Source organism: Thalassophryne amazonica, chromosome 20, assembly GCF_902500255.1.
Source record: "Thalassophryne amazonica chromosome 20, fThaAma1.1, whole genome shotgun sequence".
NCBI classification, from domain to species: Eukaryota; Metazoa; Chordata; class Actinopteri; order Batrachoidiformes; family Batrachoididae; genus Thalassophryne; species Thalassophryne amazonica.
The window spans coordinates 1,949,267-1,970,530 of record NC_047122.1 but is presented as its reverse complement, the minus strand read 5'-3'; the positions used below and the strand labels follow the sequence as shown (position 1 = coordinate 1,970,530).

General features: G+C 39.9%; 1 protein-coding gene and 1 long non-coding RNA gene across 3 annotated transcripts in view; one reads left to right on the top strand and one right to left on the bottom strand.

Annotated features, from left to right (window-relative positions):
• Positions 1-21,264, bottom strand: part of LOC117501569 (retinoic acid receptor beta-like) — a 956,089-nt gene that overhangs the window by 199,210 nt on the left and 735,615 nt on the right. The gene's annotated exons all lie outside the window — the stretch shown is intronic.
• LOC117501570 lies at positions 14,083-19,062 on the top strand. Its single transcript, XR_004558042.1, has 3 exons — positions 14,083-14,118; positions 14,265-14,327; positions 19,007-19,062. It is a non-coding gene; the product is annotated as an uncharacterized LOC117501570 (long non-coding RNA).

Sequence of the window (21,264 nt, the reverse complement as noted above, 5' to 3'; positions counted from 1 at the left end):
GTTTGGATTTTTTTTTCCCAGTTGCCCTGATTCAACCTCATGTTCATTTGTGTTAAGTGTGACAGGGTGTTAAAGCAGGTCCACATGTGGCCCGCGGGTTCCAGTTAGTAACCCTCATTCATACGTACCAGAATGTTCAACTTGCTGTTCCACTGAGAAAACTTTATGAATCAAAATACTTTTATTTGTTTTGTTTATTTATTTTTTTAGTGACACATTGAATTTTTCAGCACTGATTGAGAGTTTTTGAGGATTTTTCATGAAAAACATCTGCAGTGCACATGTGGAGTTGGCGGTGAAGTCCTTCGACTAATGTCAGACTTCTTCTTCTTGTAATTATCATTGTCATCATTATTATCACTACCAGTAAAACTCTGTTTAGTACATATCAGATTCTGACAGCTGACACCTTCTGTTGGAAGCTCTGACTGCTCTAATGTGGACAACAGTGGAAGTTTTGAACATCGTGTTGCAGTCAGCTGACCACTGGGAAGATGAAAAAAACCCACAATACTAATTAGATGATTGAGGTGCTGTCAAATCACTACAAAAACATTTACACCGCAAAAGATTGTTTGTGTGACAGAACGCCAGAATCAAAGTGTGCTAGAAATGATTATTCACATCCAAATGAATGGTTTGTCTGTATATTTTGTGGGTGTCATTAAGAAAACATTCCTGCCCTGGCGAGAGTTCCTGTTAGCCCGGTGGCCAGCCAGGCATGTAACACTGCAGGGGAAGTGCTGCTCTAGTTCTTCTATAGTGATCTTTGACTGGACCAAAAGTCTGAATCAGGTCGTAGATCAGATACAACAAAACAATGACCTTCTGCACACACACTCAAAGACAAGAACCTGCAGGTTCCCCTGCTGTACCATGTGTGTGTGTGTGTGTGTGAGTGTGCGAGTGTGTGTGTGAGTGTGTGTGTGTGTGTGTGTGCGTGTGTGTGTGTGTGTGAGTGTGTGTGAGTGTGTGTGTGTGATACCGACTAGAGTAAGGTCTATTTACCTCTCTTACCTCCCCGGTAAGGTCTATTCCAGGGTACTGGAGAGGAGAATTCGACCAATGGTCAAACCTTGGATTCAGGAGGAGCAGTGTGGTTTTCGTTGAATAGGGGGGCAAAGCTCTCGATTTACCGATTGATCTACGTTCTGATCCTCACCTATGGTCATGAGATTTGGCTCGTGACCAAAAGAACGAGATCGCAGGTACAAGCGGCCGAGATGGGTTTCCTCCACAGGGTGGCTGGGCGCTCCCTTAGAGATAGGGTGAGCAGCTCGGTCACTCGGGAGGAGCTCGGAGTCGAGCCGCTGCTCCTCCACGTCGAAAGGAGTCAGTTGAGGTGGCTCGGGCATCTTTTCTGGATGCCCCCTGGAGGCCTTGCTGGAGAGGTGTTCAGGGCACGTCCCATTGGGAGGAGGCCCCGGGGAAGACCCAGGACACGCTGGAGGGACTACATCTCTCGGCTGGCTTGGGAACGCCTTGGGATTCCCCCGGATGAGCTGGGGTAGGTGTGTGTGGATCGGGAGGTCTGGGCGGCTTTGCTTGAGCTGCTGCCCCTGTGACCCGACTCTGGATGAAGCAGAAGAAATGGATGATGGATGGAGTAGCAGTATTTTTGCAGTGGTAGTGCATGCAGTTGTAGTATGCAGTAGTAACATTTGCAGTAGTAGTATAACTTGTGTGATAAAGTCCTGTGCCTCAGATGCAGGTCCAGAGTCTGTGAGAGAGATTTTGCAACATTGTTTCAATTGAATGAGGATCAGCCAATCAGAGCAGAGCGGAGCAGAGTGCTCTTAATATCACAGCTTAAACTGCTCACATTTACACAGGACATAAACTCTTCAAATGTGAGTCAGTCCTCACATCAATCGTTTGACACAGCTCCAATGGACTTCTTCAGGTCAGACTTTTTACAAAATATACAAAAAATGCCTTATTTTTGTTAATAAATCATTGGCTCAAAGTTGTCAGTCACATGGTTTGTGGTCCTCACACCGATGGGTATGAACTTTGCAAATGCTGCTACTGCCACTACTCATATACTAATACTGCATATACTGCTACTACTACTGCAGAAAAAACTGCTACTGCAGGAGTAGAAGTTCTCCTGTAGAAGTAGTTGTTGAAGGAGCAGTAATAGTAGTATTATCTGCAGTAGCAGTAGTAGTGGTATTTGTAGTAGTAGTAGTAGTAGTAGTAGTAGCAGTAATAGTGGCAATAGTAGAAGTAGTATTATCTGCAGTAGCAGTAGTAGTGGTATTTGTAGTAGTAGTAGTAGTAGTAGTAGTAGCAGTAATAGTGGCAATAGTAGAAGTAGTATTATCTGCAGTAGCAGTAGCAGTGGTATTTGCAGCAGTATGTCGTATAAGAGTGCTTGAGGCATGTATTTTTATTTTTGCTCCTTTTTGTTTTTTACATAAAATCTAAATATTTGTCAGAAGAGGTCAGTGAAAAGTCTGGTGACCTGCAGTACTTGAATTGTCCACTGTGGCGCAATTGAGTAATTTTCCTGCAGTACCAGAGTTCTGCCAGAGAGGGCGCTGTGTGTGAAAATCCGGTGAAAAATTCTCGACCCGGCTCCTCCATACCGGGCGACATCTTGGTCCTTGATCTTCTACTGGTCATGGAGGTTCTGAACTGCCCTTAGTCTGACCCTTCACCTAGGACCTGTTTGCCTTGGGAGACCCTACAGGGAGCACAAAGCCCCCGACAACATAGCTCCTAGGATCATCCGGGTACGCAAACTCCCCCACCACGATAAGGTGGCAGCCAGAGGGGGAGCCAATGCCAAACTACTACTACAAATACCATCATTTTCACTGAACAATAAATAAAGAAAAATGTGCTGTAAAAGTAATACAGGAAAAATGTTGTTTTGTATGTGTGGAGGAGGTGAAGAGTCCAAGGTCAAAGGTTACAGAGTAATTTTTTAAAAGGGCAAAATTAGACCTTTGGTCGGGCCTTTAGGTATATCTTTTTCTTCATAATTCAAATTTGCTTTGACGGAAAAAATCTGTGTTGCGACTGTTGAGCTGAAATTCCAAGGTTAAACGGTCAAACGAAGCCTTAATTGGTTAAAGCACAGTCTACACAGTACAACATGAACTGATGTGGGGGATGGGCAGAGCATATGCAGTGTCTTTTTGGGCCTTATTCAAATTTGGCACAAGGTAAAAGGCTGAAAATGTAGTATGTTGATTGTTTGTATAGGTAGATTGTGTGTACAAATTTTGAAAGGTCCAAGGTCAAAGGTTATGGAGTAAATTAAAAAAAGGAGCAAAATTAGGCCTTTGGTCGGGCTTTTGATTATATCTTTTTCTTCATAATTCAAATTTGCTTTGACAAAAAAAATCTGAATAAATAGTATGTGGTTTGGGACCACCTCAGTATTGTCTCTACTTATTTCCAAGGTTCCAGGGTCAAAGGTCATGCAATGAAAATTAAAAAGCACTTTTTAGGCCTTTAAATGCTTTTTTAACCTTTTTAAAGCTTACCAATGGAATTTTGGGCTGAAATTCGACTTTGTCATTGTCCTGACTGTCTTATATATGAATATCTTTGTTCCATCTCATTATGACCTTTAGTAAAGGAAGTAGCGTCCCTTAAGGATGTACGAGCCCAGCTTTTTATGGCTATTCAAACATCTTTTTTTAATGTGCCACAGTGATTTTGGAGTGATTTGGATCATTTCCCCCAGTTACAGGCCTTAATTGGTTGCAAATTGCTGCCCTTCAACTGCCCGCCGCGGGCAAACTGTACGTCCGAGAGAGATGAAACAAAGCTTGTTCTACTTGTATTTATGTGATCTAAAACATTTGTGAAAATCACCTGCCAGCTATATGTACAAAGGAAAATGTCTTTCTTAAGGCCTTCATGTCAAAGCCTGTGACAGGCCTGACCCCTTACCCCATTCTGAGGGGCTGTTTAGAGACAGCCCATTATCTCCTTGGGGGTCCTGGGGAAAAAACAACTATGCAGTCTTGTAGAAGGCCCCCCAGTGATCTTATGTGCCTTGTTTGTTGTCCCTAGGGTCAAAGGTCACGTAATTATTCAAAAAAAGCAAATTTAGGGCTTTATATGCTTTTTTAACCTTTCGGATACTTACCAATGGAATTTTGTGCTGAAATTTGATTATGTCATTGTCCTGATTGTCCTATATATAAATATGTTTGTTACATCTCATTAAGACTTTTAATAAAGGAAGTAGCTTCCCTTAAGGATTTGCGAGCCCAGCTTTTTATGACTAGTCAAACACCTTGTCTAATCTCGCCGCAGTGATTTTGGAGTGAATTGGTTCATATTTGACCAAGATACAGGCCTTAATTGGTTGCACCTCTGCAGTGTCTCTGAGCCTCCTCACAGGCCCCGAGCAGGAGCTGAGGGTGGGGGATGGACAGAACATATGCAGTGTCTTTTTGGGCCTTATTCAAATATATGAAAAGCCACAGGTCTAAATATTTACCATGTGTATCACAGTGTGATTTTTTTTTGCATAATGATGAAGTGGGAGGAGCCTCCACAAGGTTAAAATAGTTTGATTGGTGAAAATGTGCATATTTGGGTGGGTTTAGGGGTGTGCTTAAAATTCAAAAGGATAAAGTGAAATATATGATGAAATACAATATTTGTGGAAAAAACATAGTATTTATTTTTTTTAAGGTTGCGCCACATGATGCTCACATATGGAGACTGCACACTACCTTTTAAAATAGTTTTTTTCCCCTCTAACCTCACGAGAGGGAAAAAGACTTACAAATTGCTTCAGTAGATTTATGACAATCCTGTAAATGATATTACAGCCTGTCATTGAACATATTTCAAAATAAAAGTCTGCAAAATGTCATTTTTTTATGGTTGCATCATATATGCTATTTTAAAACTTTTGCATTATGGGACAAAAGTTGCATAAATATTACAAAGGCAGTGAAAATTGAAACACTTGAAATTTTAAATATGACTACAAAACACACATGAAATCAGTCCAAATAGGGTAGATAATAAATTTGAATGGATTCAAAACAGTTTTAATGACCCTTTAAATGACTCTAAAAATAACAGATGAGTAATGTTTTTTTATGATAATGAAATGCATCTTCAGCAGGTACTACATATATTTTATCTTTTTGCACATGAATATGCATTTTAACTACTATAAATAAATTTTGAGTTGCACGTCACTGACCCAGGAGCAGCGTGGGGGAGGGGAGATGCACCTGCGTGGTCTGTGTGAGAGACGGAGCCTTCTCAGACTTCAGAGACTTAGAGAACACCACGATAAATGTGAGCGCAGATTTAACATGTCCAACATAAACCAGAGAGAGCAAAAGAAAACTCTACAGCTCCTGCAGGTAAGAACTTTGACTTTTAACTTTACTTGTGTCCGCATGCTACCAGGCTAGTTAGCTAGTTTTCTGACCACATGTTAGTAGTGCAAGTGATATATTTAAACATAAAAGAAGTTACTTTCTAGTGCATGCTTGTGTTGTGAAACGTGAGCGCTCTAAAGCCAAATGTGTATAATTTATCAACAAAATATGATGTAAAACAGGGTCAAACTACAACTCCCATAATGCAGGGCGCCATCCGCGCTCTGCTTATCGTTCCCTCAGTGCCCTCGTGAGCAGACAGAGAGAGGAGCAAACCATATGACTTTACACTTTCCTCAGTATCATCAGGTTAGCTCCTATCAGAGCATGGAACTTTAGCCATTTGTCATTTGCCATGCTAAAACTAAAAAGCATTATCCTATATATTTGTCTATTCAACTAAGGTTAACTAGATAATCAAATATTATAGTTGATCAGCTAGGTAATTTTGGATCTTTTGTATTCTCAGATGTCAGCATCACTCTGTACGGTGCATGATTTGCAGAGCCACACCAGTGGTAAACTTAACATGTTTTAGTCTTAGTTTTTAGTCAAATCATTCTTTTTATTTATAGTCTAGTTTTAGTGAACTACAATGCTCTGTAAATGTAATCAACTGAAATTTAAATCAATTAGTCAACTAAATTAATATTATTGACAATAATCATATTAAATGAAGTCCCCAGTGTCATGGAGCTTCTCCCACAGGAACAAAGCTCTAAACTTATTCCTCTACTTGAGGATTTAAATGATATGAGGCTTTTTAAAACTGTGTCTGAGTGGCTCTGGTGTTTTAGTCCTAGTTTTTAATTTTCATTTAGTCTTATTTTAGTTGACAAAATATGTGGATTTTAGTCTAAATAACTTATTTTAATTCAGTTTTAGTAAAAAGTTTAGTCTAGAAAAATATTACTATGACTAAAATTATGACTAAATATTTTATTCGACAAAATTAAAACTGACCCACACACATCTGACCAAACCTAAGTCTGTGGGCTAAACAATCCACATTACAACTAGGGATGGGTATCGAGAAGCGGTTCCTTTCGGGTATCGTTAAGAAATGATTCGATCCACCGACATCAATAAGCTTTGTGCTTAACGATTCTGTTATCGGTCCTTCAGAGTGGCCGTTGTTTTGGGGGGTGTTTGTCAGGAAAATGATCATTTCTCCACATTGATTACAGACCCTACAGCGGGTCCGTGATCAACTTTTCTGCAGCACGGCTTTGCTCTGAACCTTGAACCAATCGAAGCAGTGGTTCGCAGATTGAAGCAGTGGTTCGATCTGTTGCCGTTCGTTTATACTTTCTTCGCTTAATTTTTCCCCCCGCTAAAACCCTAAAGAGCATAAGTCTGGGAGTATTATTTACCTTTTCTATGTTAAACTGACCTGTTAAGGTCTTCTAAACAGTTGATAAATGTATTTTATAACTTAAAAACGGGAGCGATGCTAATGCGTTAGCATGTCTATGGCGTTTTCAATGTTAAAACCTAGCATTACGCAGTTCCAGCCGTCATCACGTTCGGGTGCATTTGTTTTCAAATTGTAATATTTCTTAAATTTATTTTTGTTTATAAATAATCTAATGATTATTATATACAATGTTAGAGAAAGAGGCAAAAAGAACCTGAATAGAAACACAACAGAAAATATAAAAGCAACTAACAATGAACATAAATAATAAATACATACAGAAATACATAAGTGTTTCCTGTGAACACCTAGTGACTCTTACACCTCCACTTCATCCCTGTTTTATTTAAGTTTAATGACAGTTTGTTTCGGTCAAACCATATTTTCAGTGTGTTAATTTCTTCACTGATTTCCTCCAGAACTATCTGACAAACTAGAAAACTGCTGCATCCTAGTAAGAGCAGAATACTACTGGAATGAATTTGAATAAGGAAAGTTGGGTTTTTTCCTCACTAAATGGATGCTGCACTCACTCCAGTTTATTGTCTGGAATAGTCCCAGATTGCATTTCAGAGCTTCTAGAATTCAAACATTTTCATGCAGGTGGTGTTGGGGGGTAATTTTGGGTTTCAGCTTTTTTTGTTTTTCACCACTTTCATCCCTGAATATGTCAATCGTGAGTCATGTTTGTGCGGATTAAAGTTACTAACTGGGACTCCTGTCTTGTTGGGAGAAAGAAATGAGAATCGTCCTCCGTTCTGTTCACACAGCTCCAAATGCTGCGCGGCTCTCTGACAAGTCAAGATAGAACGATAGAATCCAGTCTGAATTAATAACTTCAAAGTGAAACACCGTTTTGTTTATTTTTATTTATGTCCAGAGATCAAGGATACAGTGACCAATTTCATATTTATTTACTTTAAGACTCAATGAAATACATTGAAAACCTGTAAAGCCTACTTTTAGTACAAAATTCACAAGAGGTATCAATAAGGGAATCGATAAGGAATCAGCTCAATAAGCAGACTCGATAATGGCATCGATATCAATAAAATCTTATCAATACCCATCCCTAATTACAACTGACTGTACTGCAACATTAATATGTCAAACTGTGCATTCGCCCTATTGACGTATCCCATAATCCCTTGCACGCCAGAGAGTCGCTGCAGTCAAAACAACATAGAGAATCCACATGATGACAGTTGTAAATGAATATTATACTGCAAAAATGTATTTTTTTTTATGCTTTTCGTCACGTTAATAAGAGACTGCTGCATGATACCCTGAAAACTTGTTAAAACAGTTATAACAAATAATCCATGTCTGTTACGTTTAATCTGTGTGGAATTTAATAAACACAAACTGAATTTCAGACATATATATTAGTCTGCAACAAAGAGGACAAACAGTGTTGTAAAGAACACTAAGAAGGACATAAGCCATCATCATCAAAAAGCCATCACTTGACCCAGCTATCTTAGCTAATTATAGGCCAATCTCCAACCTTCCTTTTCTCTCAAAATTCTTGAAAGGGTAGTTGTTAAACAGCTAACTGATCATCTGCAGAGGAATGGTCTATTGAAGAGTTTCAGTCAGGTTTTAGAATTATCATAGTACAGAACAGCATTAGTGAAGGTTACAAATGATCTTCTTATGGCCTCAGACAGTGGATCGTCTCTGTGCTTGTTCTGTTAGACCTCAGTGCTGCTTTTGATACTGTTGACCATAAAATTTATTACAGAGCTTAGAGCATGCCATAGGTATTAAAGGCACTGCGCTGCGGTGGTTTGATTCATATTTGTCTAATAGATTACAATTTGTTCATGTAAATGGGGAATCTTCTTAACAGACTAAAGTTAATTATGGAGTTCCACAAGGTTCTGTGCTAGGACCAATTTATTCACTTTTACATGCTTCCCTTAGGCAGATATTATTAGACGGTATTGCTTAAATTTTCATTGTTACGCAGATGATACCCAGCTTTATCTATCCATGAAGCCAGAGGATACCACCAATTAGCTAAACTGGCAGGATTGTCTTACAGACATAAAGACATGGATGACCTCTAATTTCCTGCTTTTAAACTCAGATAAAACTGAAGTTATTGTACTTGGCCCCACAAATCTTAGAAACATGGTGTCTAACCAGATTCCTTACTCTGGATGGCATTACCCTGACCTCTAGTAATACTGTGAGAAAATCTTGGAGTCATTTTTTGATCAGGATATGTCATTCAAAGCACATATTAAACCAATATGTAGGAATGCTTTTTTGCATCTTACGCAATATCTCTAAAATCAGAAACGGTCTTGTCTCAGAGTGATGCTGAAAAACTAATTCTCAGCATTTATTTCCTCTAGGCTGGACTATTGTAATTCATTATTATCAGGTTGTCCTAAAAGTTCCCTGAAAAAGCTTCAGTTAATTCAAAATGCTGCAGCTAGAGTACTGACGGGGACTAGAAGTGAGAGAGCATATCTCACCCATATTGGCCTTCTTCATTGGCTTCCTGTTAATTCTAGAATAGAATTTAAAATTCTTCTTCTTACTTATAAGGTTTTGAATAAGGCAGGTCCCATCTTATCTTAGGGACCTCGTAGTACCATATCACCCAATAGAGCGCTTCGCTCTCAGACTGCAGGCTTACTTGTAGTTCCTAGGGTTGTAAGAGTAGAATGGGAGGCAGAGCCTTCAGCTTTCAGGCTCCTCTCCTGTGGAACCAGCTCCCAATTCAGATCAGGAGACAGACACCCTCCTCTACTTTTAAGATTAGGCTTAAAACTTTCCTTTTTGCTAAAGCTTATAGTTAGGGCTGGATCAGGTGACCCTGAACCATCCCTAGTTATGCTGCTATAGACGTAGACTGCTGGGGGGTTCCCATGATGCACTGTTTCTTTCTCTTTTGCTCTGTATGCACCACTCTGCATTTAATCATTAGTGATCGATCTCTGCTCCCCTCCACAGCATGTCTTTTTTCCTGGTTCTCTCCCTCAGCCCCAACCAGTCCCAGCAGAAGACTGCCCCTCCCTGAGCCTGGTTCTGCTGGAGGTTTCTTCCTGTTAAAAGGGAGTTTTTCCTTCCCACTGTCGCCAAGTGCTTGCTCACAGGGGGTCGTTTTGACCGTTGGGGTTTTACATAATTATTGTATGGCCTTGCCTTACAATATAAAGCGCCTTGGGGCAACTGTTTGTTGTGATTTGGCGCTATATAAAAAAAAAAAATTGATTGATTGATTGATTAAAGAGCAAACTTCACTTTCCCCCAGAACGACATGATCAGGAAGCGATTGTAGCTCACAGCAGCTCCCATTGAAAATAACGGAGAGACAGACTGTGATTCTCACATGTTTACATAAAACAAACACAATAACAACGTCTATAAACCCAGAGAATATATTCACGAGAGTTTTAGGCACAATATAAAAATAGTTTTATGTTGTGATGTTAATGGTGTTGTTCGTGTGCAGCGGTTAAAGTGCAGCGTGATCAGAGTGTATCAATGCAGTTCTCAATGTTACTGAGATCTCAGCGCGGCGACCTCTACGAGGTTTTTGCGGGATTTGAAACATTAATAGGGCAAATAGAAACTGTGTTGTTTCTGTTTGGAATTTGAGCAAAACACTTGATAGATGAGACCCTATATGTGATTTTTTTTTTTACTTAATATTTGTCCAGAGTTTCTGTTTGTTTTATATGATAACTATTGTGTACAGAAACAGTCTATGATCCTAAGCCTGTCAGTGATACAAATGAGTGCTCCTTTTGTTTAGCTGTTTTCTGGCTACTGTGACTTTATTTTCTGTTTAGTCTGCCCCAAACAAAATCCCTCTGAGTTGAAGACTTGTACAGATGTAATCAGAGTGTAGAAATGTGCATATTTTGCTTGTTTGTATTTTTCACAGGAGAAAATGTCATCACTGTTTATTGTAGAATTGCAGTGAGACACCATTATTGTGAAGACTCATTTAATTTGTGTTTAACTGTTTATTCCTCTGTTGTTCAGGCCAACATGGACCAATCCAAAGATGCAGAAGATCTCAAAGCTAAATCATGCAATGATCAGCCCTCCTTGTCACCACTAGCCTCAAGTGAAGATTTGTCAGAATTATCCAGTGACAGTGGCTCAGGTGAAGAGTACCATCCTCCACCACCATCATCATCGTCACTGTCACCATCCGCCAGTGGAGACGAGCTGCTCCCTGAGAAATCAGCCAGACACAAAGTTAAGGAGATGCATAAAAGGGGTTCAGAAGGTGAGATCAAGAATTGTGAAGAAAAGATAACAGACATTACCGTAAAGACAAGTAAAAATAAGGGTGGGAGGAGAGCCTAGGACAAAGCGCATTATTGCATATTTTGTAAAAAAAACAAATTTAAAAATAGCCAGGCATCTTGAAAGAAAACATGGGGATGAAAAGGAGGTTGCCCATGCTTTCAGCTTTCCACCACGGTCAAAAGATCGGAAAAAACGTTTGGAAGCTCTGCGCAATAAAGGAGACTGGCAGCACAACCTTGCAGTCTTGGAAAAAGGAAGTGGTGAAATAGTTACATGGCGACAGCCCACTAAAAAGATGGATGTTAAGAGATACCTCCCATGTCAACATTGTTTTGGCCATTTGTTAGGACTGAACTCTGGAGACATGAAAAGACTTGCAAAGAAAAGCAAGGGGAAACAGGTAAAAGTAAAAAAAAAACAGAGCCAGAATACAAAAATCCTCCTCCAACTAATGCCAGTTGCTGTGTCCTCAGAGGGACTCCATAAAATTATTCACTCTATGCAACAAGACCATGTGACCTCCCAGATTAGAAGTGATGAGATGATTTGCACATATGGAGATGCATTGTTTGCCAAAAAGGGCCGTGAACAGTCTCAACACAGATATACGAGGTCTGTCCATAAAGTATAGGTCCTTTTTATTTTTTTCAAAAACTATATGGATTTCATTCATATGTTTTAACGTCAGACATGCTTGAACCCTCGTGCGCATGCGTGAGTTTTTCCACGCCTGTCGGTGACGTCATTCGCCTGTGAGCACTCCTTGTGGGAGGAGTCGTCCAGCCCCTCGTCGAATTCCTTTGTCTGAGAAGTTGCTGAGAGACTGGCGCTTTGTTTGATCAAAATTTTTTCTAAACCTGTGAGACACATCGAAGTGGACACGGTTCGAAAAATTAAGCTGGTTTTCGGTGAAAATTTTAACGGCTGATGAGAGATTTTGAGGTGATACTGTCGCTTTAAGGACTTCCCACGGTGTGAGACGTCGCTCAGCGCTCTCAGGCACCGTCATCAGCCTGTTTCAAGCTGAAAACCTCCACATTTCAGGCTCTATTGATCCAGGACGTCGTGAGAGAACAGAGAAGTTTCAGAAGAAGTCGGTTTCAGCATTTTATCCGGATATTCCACTGTTAAAGGAGATTTTTTTAATGAAAGACGTGCAGACGGATTGCAGCGTCGGCTCACAGCCACCGCGACGCTCCACCACAGGAAAAACACCTCCGTGTTGATAACCATTTGTAAAATCCAGTTGGCTTTTGATGGCTTTCAGTGGAGTGAGTATATGAGAAATTGTTTAACAGCTGGAGATGTTCCAACTTGTCCTTAAGGCTTCCAACAGAGGTGTTTTTCCTGTGGCGGAGCGTCGCGGCGGCTGCGAGCCGACACTGCAATCCGCCCGCACGTCTTTCATTAAAAAAATCCCCTTTAACAGTGGAATATCCGGATAAAATGCTGAAACCGACTTTTTCTGAAACTTCTCTGTTCTCTCACGACGTCCTGGATCAACAGAGCCTGAAATGTGGAGGTTTTAAGCTTGAAACAGGCTGATGACGGCGCCTGAGAGCGCTGCACGACGTCTCGCACCGTGGGAAGTCCTTAAAGCAACAGTATCACCTCAAAATCTCTCATCAGCCGTTAAAATTTTCACTGAAAACCAGCTTAATTTTTCAAACCGTGTCCACTTCGATGTGCCTCACAGGTTTAGAAAAAATTTTGATCAAACAAAGCGCCAGTCTCTCAGCAACTTCTCAGACAAAGGAATTCCGACGAGGGGCTGGACGACTCCTCCCACAAGGAGTGCTCACAGGCGAATGACGTCACCGACAGGCGTGGAAAAACTCACGCATGCGCACGAGGGTTCAAGCATGTCTGACGTTAAAACATATGAATGAAATCCATATAGTTTTTGAAAAAAATTAAAAGGACCTATACTTTATGGACAGACCTCGTATTGCACAAAAACAGGAAATTAGGACGATTTGTGTTGGCTGCCAAAGAAATTGACAAGAAAATAAAATATCTGTGTCATATTGTTGATCCAGCACAGTTTCACCTGGCTATTAAAGCAGCCCGAAGAGTGTCAAACTATAACCCAGACAGTAGTGAATATGGAAAACCATCTACCGCAGTTAAGATAGGCTTTCCACTTAAAGCTGCAACAGAGGCCTGGATTGGCCACTGCTTGATGTCCTGTGATGCTTTAAATGAAAACAAGGCCAAAAAATTCAAGGAGCTGCTGGATTCCTCCTGGTCCATGTATGTGTCATCCAATGCTCACAGCACAATAGAGCAAAGAAAGTGGGGTAAAGAGGATGGCATACCTTTGACAGAAGATGTAGTGACCTTGCAGAACTACTTAAGGAGAATGGAGGATGAAGCGAAGAAGGAACTGAAGCTATGTGTGAGTACTACAGCGTACAAGAAGCTGAGTGAAAGCCTTCTGGCACAGATAATCGTTTTCAATAAAAAGCGGGAAGGAGAAGCCTCACGTTTAACCTTAGAGACATATCAGAAGGTAGATACTGGCCCTTTGAATAAGGACATCTATGATACCTTGTCACCAGTGGAGCAGCAACTTAGCCATAGATTGACATGCTTGGTGACATGTGGCAAAAGAGGGAAAAAAAGTCCCCATACTACTGCTGGAGCGCACCAAAGCATCACTGGACTTCCTGGTTGAGAGGCGAAACCAAGCTGGAATACTTGATGAAAATCCATATGTGTTTGGAAGGCCTGGGACAACGACTAACATCTGCGGATGTGACTGTCTCAGAAAGTTTGCAGAGGAAAGTAAAGCAAAACAGCCAGAGCTGCTGAGGTCCACAAAGTTAAGAAAACACGTGGCTACTTTATGTCAGCTCCTGGACCTGGACAATCAAGAGCTGGAGCAAGTTGCTCGGTTCATGGGACACGATATTAGAGTCCATTGTGACTTTTATCGGCAGACTGACAAAACGTTTCAAGTGGCCAAGATCGGGAAGCTTCTTTTTGCGATGGAGCAAGAAGTGGAGTCGCTGAAGGGGAAGACTCTGAAGACCTTGGATTCTGTGATCAGTGGTATGTAACGTAACAGTAGATTTGTGTCTCTTTGTTTCTAATATTTCATGCTGTCTGCTATGAATGTCATTTCCATAACTATCTACATGTTTATGAGTACATTTAGACTTGTTGTAACGCAGATTTCAATTGTGATCTTTTCACAGGAACAGGACCTGGAGCCAGCAGAAGTCTCACAGGCAGCCATGCACAAGTGGAGGCTCATGATGGTGAGAAAAGAAGCTTCCAGGTCTTGGCCACTTGTAACGTTTGTTAGTCTGCAGATAAAAGTCACAATGGACTCTATATTAATAGTAATTTTACTAATATTATGTCCCGTGAACCGAGCAACTCCTGATTGTCCAGGAGTTGAATGTAAAAACTAAAAGACCATATTGACCATAAGTGGTGGTCTTTTAACACAAGCCTCATTTAAATAAGAATAGGATCCACTTGAATTTGTGAGTCTTCTGCTGGGACTGGTTGGGGCTGAGGGAGAGAACCAGGAAAAAGACATGCTGTGGAGGGGAGCAGAGATCAATCACTAATGATTAAATGCAGAGTGGTGCATACAGAGCAAAAAGAGAAAGAAACACTCAGTGCATCATGGGAACCCCCCAGCAGTCTAAGTCTATAGCAGCATAACTAAGGGATGGTTCAGGGTCACCTGATCCAGCCCTAACTATAAGCTTTAGCAAAAAGGAAAGTTTTAAGCCTAATCTTAAAAGTAGAGAGGGTGTCTGTCTCCCTGATCCGAATTGGGAGCTGGTTCCACAGGAGAGGAGCCTGAAAGCTGAAGGCTCTGCCTCCCATTCTACTCTTACAAACCCTAGGAACTACAAGTAAGCCTGCAGTCTGAGAGCGAAGCGCTCTATTGGGGTGATATGGTACTATGAGGTCCCTAAGATAAGATGGGACCTGATTATTCAAAACCTTATAAGTAAGAAGAAGAATTTTAAATTCTATTCTAGAATTGACAGCAAGCCAATGAAGAGAAGCCAATATGGAACCAGCTCCCAATTCAGATCAGGGAGACAGACACCCTCTCTACTTTTAAGATTAGGCTTAAAACTTTCCTTTTTGCTAAAGCTTATAGTTAGGGCTAGATCAGGTGACCCTGAACCATCCCTTAGTTATGCTGCTATAGACGTAGACTGCTGGGGGGTTCCCATGATGCACTGTTTCTTTCTCTTTTTGCTCTGTATGCACCACTCTGCATTTAATCATTAGTGATCGATCTCTGCTCCCCTCCACAGCATGTCTTTTTCCTGGTTCTCTCCCTCAGCCCCAACCAGTCCCAGCAGAAGACTGCCCCTCCCTGAGCCTGGTTCTGCTGGAGGTTTCTTCCTGTTAAAAGGGAGTTTTTCCTTCCCACTGTAGCCAAGTGCTTGCTCACAGGGGGTCGTTTTGACCGTTGGGGTTTTACATAATTATTGTATGGCCTTGCCTTACAATATAAAGCGCCTTGGGGCAACTGTTTGTTGTGATTTGGCGCTATATAAAAAAATTGATTGATTGATTGATTGATATGGGTAAGATATGCTCTCTCCTTCTAGACCCCGTCAGTACTCTAGCTGCAACATTTTGAATTAACTGAAGGCTTTTCAGGGAACTTTTAGGACAACCTGATAATAATGAATTACAATAGTCCAGCCTAGAGGAAATAAATGCATGAATTAGTTTTTCAGCATCACTCTGAGACAAGACCTTTCTAATTTTAGAGATGTTGCGTAAATGCAAAAAAGCAGTCCTACTTATTTGTTTAATCTGCGCTTTGAATGACATATCCTGATCAAAAATGACTCCAAGATTTCTCACAGTATTACTAGAGGTCAGGGTAATGCCATCCAGAGTAAGGATCTGGTTAGACACCATGTTTCTAAGATTTGTGGGGCCAAGTACAATAACTTCAGTTTTATCTGAGTTTAAAAGCAGGAAATTAGAGGTCATCCATGTCTTTATGTCTGTAAGACAATCCTGCAGTTTAGCTAATTGGTGTGTGTCCTCTGGCTTCATGGATAGATAAAGCTGGGTATCATCTGCGTAAAATGAAAATTTAAGCAATGCCGTCTAATAATACTGCCTAAGGGAAGCAGTGTATAAAGTGAATAAAATTGGTCCTAGCATAGAACCTTGTGGAACTCCATAATTAACCTTAGTCTGTGAAGAAGATTCCCCATTTACATGAACAAATTGTAATCTATTAGATAAATATGATTCAAACCACCGCAGCGCAGTGCCTTTAATACCTATGACATGCTCTAATCTCTGTAATAGAATTTTATGGTCAACAGTATCAAAAGCAGCACTGAGGTCTAACAGAACAAGTACAGAGATGAGTCCACTGTCTGAGGCCATAAGAAGATCATTTGTAACCTTCACTAATGCTGTTTCTGTACTATGATGAATTCTAAAACCTGACTGAAACTCTTCAAATAGACCATTCCTCTGCAGATGATCAGTTAGCTGTTTTACAACTACCCTTTCAAGAATTTTTGAGAGAAAAGGAAGGTTGGAGATTGGCCTATAATTAGCTAAGATAGCTGGGTCAAGTGATGGCTTTTTAAGTAATGGTTTAATTACTGCCACCTTAAAAGCCTGTGGTACATAGCCCACCTAATAAAGATAGATTGATCATATTTAAGATCGAAGCATTAAATAATGGTAGGGCTTCCTTGAGCAGCCTGGTAGGAATGGGGTCTAATAAACATGTTGATGGTTTGGATGAAGTAACTAATGAAAATAACTCAGACAGAACAATCGGAGAGAAAGAGTCTAACCAAATACCGGCATCACTGAAAGCAGCCAAAGATAACGATAGGTCGTTGGGATGGTTATGAGTAATTTTTTCTCTAATAGTTAAATTTATTAGCAAAGAAAGTCATGAAGCTCATTACTAGTTAAAGTTAAAGAATACTCAGCCTCAATAGAGCTCTGACTCTTTGTCAGCCTGGCTACAGTGCTGAAAAGAAACCTGGGCGTTGTTCTTATTTTCTTCAATTAGTGATGAGTAGTAAGAGTGTCCTAGCTTTACGGAGGGCTTTTTTTTTATAGAGCAACAGACTCTTTTTCCAGGCTAAGTGAAGATCTTCTAAATTAGTGAGACACCATTTCCTCTCCAACTTATGGGTTATCTGCCTTTAAGCTGCGAGTTTTGTGAGTTATACCACAGAGTCAGGCACTTCTGATTTAAAGTGCTCTTTTTCAGACGAGCTACAGCATCCAAAGTTGTCTTCAATGAGGATGTAAAACTATTGACGAGATAATCTATCTCACTCACAGAGATTAGGTAGCTACTCTGCCCTGTGTTGGTATATGGCATTGGAGAACATAAAGAAGGAATCATATCCTTAAACCTAGTTACAGCGCTTTCTGAGAGACTTCTAGTGTAATGAAACTTATACCCCACTGCTGGGTAGTCCATCAGAGTAAATGTAAATGTTATTAAGAAATGATCAGACAGAAGGGAGTTTTCAGGAATACTGTTAAGTCTTCAATTTCCATACCATAAGTCAGAACAAGATCTAAGATATGATTAAAGTGGTGGGTGGACTCATTTATATTTTGAGCAAAGCCAATTGAGTCTAATAATAGATTAAATGCAGTGTGAGGCTGTCATTCTCAGCATCTGTGTGGATGTTAAAATCGCCCACTATAATTATCTTATCTGAGCTAAGCACTAAGTCAGACAAAAGGTCTGAAAATTCACAGAGAACTCACAGTAACGACCAGGTGGACGATAGATAATAACAAATAAAACTGTTTTTTTGGGACTTTCCAATTTGGATGGACAAGACTAAGAGACAAGCTTTCAAATGAATTAAAGCTCTGTCTGGGTTTTTGATTAATTAATAACTGGAATGGAAGATTGCTGCTAATCCTCCGCCTCAGCCCGTGCTACGAGCGTTCTGACAGTTAGTGTGACTCGGGGGTGTTGACTCATTTAACTAACATATTCATCCTGCTGTAACCAGGTTTCTGTAAGGCAGAATAAATCAATATGTTGATCAATTATTATATCATTTACTAACAGGCACTTAGAAGAGAGAGACCTAATGTTTAATAGACCACATTTAACCTGGTTTTAGTCTGTGGTGCAGTTGAAGGTGCTATATTATTTTTTCTTTTTGAATTTTTATGCTTAATAGATTTTTGCTGGTTATTGGTGGTCTGGGAGCAGGCACCATAATATATAGTTTTCAACGTGATTGGAGCATTTTAAAATTTTGACCTCTGTGTAATTCTTCACTGACCCCTACCTGGCTACAGCTACCACCCTGAGATTGCTGTCATACATTTGTGTGTAGGTCATGGTACACTGAGGCTGGATTCTAAGTGTCGTTTAGCCACCATCAGTGGTACCGATTAGGCCAAAATTGATAACTGGCTCATGGACTATACCCCGCAACGGTAACACCGGAGGCTAAAGACAGTAGATTTTCAATGTGACAACACTCAATCAAATGGGCGTATGAAAAAGTCCCCAAAAATAATTTTCAGGCAAAAATAAAAGAAATGTGTACTCACCAAACGTATCGCAAGATGATATGAAGTTTTAAAAAAAGTTGATCCTTCCGTATAAGACAATAAAAAGGTGCTTTTGTAAGAGATGCAAACTGATGTAAATCCACAAATTACAGTTGGCGCGCGCAATGCATGCTGGGATAGTGTCTTTGACGTCTCGGCAGCGTCCCGGATGTGCTGACAGTTTTGCGGAGGGCTAAATTTTAGCTGTAATTTTGTCATTTTTAAATGAAGATGTCTCCGTTGAATGACAGATCTGGGCTTGCAGATTTACTTTACTATGTTCAGAAGGAGCTTATGTGTAAATATGTCATTTTTTGGTCCAAAGATCTGACTGCATTTATTTCAATGCAGATCTACTTTAATGATTCTAATCTTTTTGCAGACAAACAAGAGCCACACTCAACTGGAGTCACAAGGCACAATGATGATGATGATGATGATGATGATGATGAAGAAAGAGGTGAGCCTGGGCATCGTAAACACAAAAATAGAACTCAATTTTGGGAATTTATTAAACATTATGATGTATATTTATGTACTTATTAGATGCAGACTTCACAACAAGGTTGGGTAGGATTACTTTGAAAGAATACATATGGATTGTATGTATGTACATACATTTGGATTACTTGTAATCTGATTACTTTTGGATTACATTTCAAAGTAATCCTACCCAACTTTGCTTCACACAATTGAAGTTGAAAGAAGATACAGTTGTGCATTACCTCTGCTTCCCTGTAATTAGTCAGATGTCCTAAGATACACTGTATACAACCCCTGGCAATAATGATGGAATCACCGGCCTCAGAGGATGTTCATTCAGTTGTTTAATTTTGTAGAAAAAAAGCAGATCACAGACATGACACAAAACTAAAGTCATTTCAAATGGCAACTTTCTGGCTTTAAGAAACACTATAAGAAATCAGGAAAAAAAAAGATTGTGGCAGTCAGTAACGGTTACTGTTTTAGACCAAGCAGAGGGAAAAAATATGGACTCACTCAATTCTGAGGAAAAAATGATGGAATCACCCTGTAAATTTTCATCCCCAAAACTAACACCTGCATCAAATCAGATCTGCTCGTTAGTCTGCATCTAAAAAGGAGTGATCACACCTTGGAGAGCTGTTGCACCAAGTGGACTGACATGAATCATGGCTCCAACATGAGAGATGTCAATTGAACAAAGGAGAGGATTATCAACTCTTAAAAGAGGGTAAATCATCACACAATGTTGCAAAAGATGTTGGTTGTTCACAGTCAGCTGTGTCTAAACTCTGGACCAAATACAAACGTGGGAAGGTTGTTAAAGGCAAACATACTGGTAGACCAAGGAAAACATCAAAGCGTCAAGACAGAAAACTTAAAGCAAAATGTATCAAAAATCGAAAATGCACAACAAAACAAATGAGGAATGAATGGGAGGAAACTGGAGTCAACGTCTGTGATCGAACTGTAAGAAACCGCCTAAAGGAAATGGGATTTACATACAGAAAAGCTAAATGAAGCCATCATTAACACCTAAACAGAAAAAAACAAGGTTACAATGGGCTAAGGAAAAGCAATCGTGGACTGTGGATGACTGGATGAAAGTCATATTCAGTGATGAATCTGGAATCTGCATTGGGCAAGGTGATGATGCTGGAACTTTTGTTTGGTGCCGTTCCAATGAGATTTATAAAGATGACTGCCTGAGAGAACATGTAAATTTCCACAGTCATTGATGATATGGGGCTGCATGTCAGGTAAAGGCACTGGGGAGATGGCTGTCATTACATCATCAATAAATGCACAAGTTTATGTTGATATTTTGGACAATTGAAAGGATGTTTGGGGATGATGAAATCATTTTTTCAAGATGATAATGCATCTTGCCATAGAGCAAAAACTGTGAAAACATTCCTTGCAAAAAGACACATAGGGTCAATGTCAACGAGCAGATCTGATTTGATGCAGGTGTTAGTTTTGGGGATGAAAATTTACAGGGTGATTCCATAATTTATTTCTCAGAATTGAGTGATTCCATATTTTTTCCCTCTGCTTGGTCTAAAAAGTAACCGTTACTGACTACCACATTTTTTTTTCCTGATTTCTTATAGTGTTTCTTAAAGCCAGAAAGTTGCCATTTGAAATGACTTTAGTTTTGTGTCATGTCTGTGATCTGCTTTTTTTCTACAAAATTAAACAACTGAATGAACATCCTCTGAGGCCGGTGATTCCATCATTTTTGCCAGGGGTTGTATATTGCAGGTCTTTGTCCCCCATTCACTCCATTTTTTTTTGTGATAAGTCTTCAGAAAAGCACTATGTATAATGCACTTCACAAAGTCTGTCCCATAATGTCCATTTAATGTCCAAAAGTAAAGTTTAATATTTCAGTAATTTATTTTGTGATGCAGCCTTATAACTCCCAGTACAGGAACTGATTTACAGTGATGTACAGTTGTGTTAAAGGCCATCAAGTCTGGCCTTTAACACAACTGTTAGATAAGGGACACATGAACTAAATTTTTATATAAACCAGAGGAAAGTGAAATAAGTTATTATACATATTATTTGAAATTATTCATTTAAAATTGATTAGGGATCTCAAACCTTTTGCCCTCTGAGAACTAAAGTAAAGGGAATTATTTTGTGATTTGT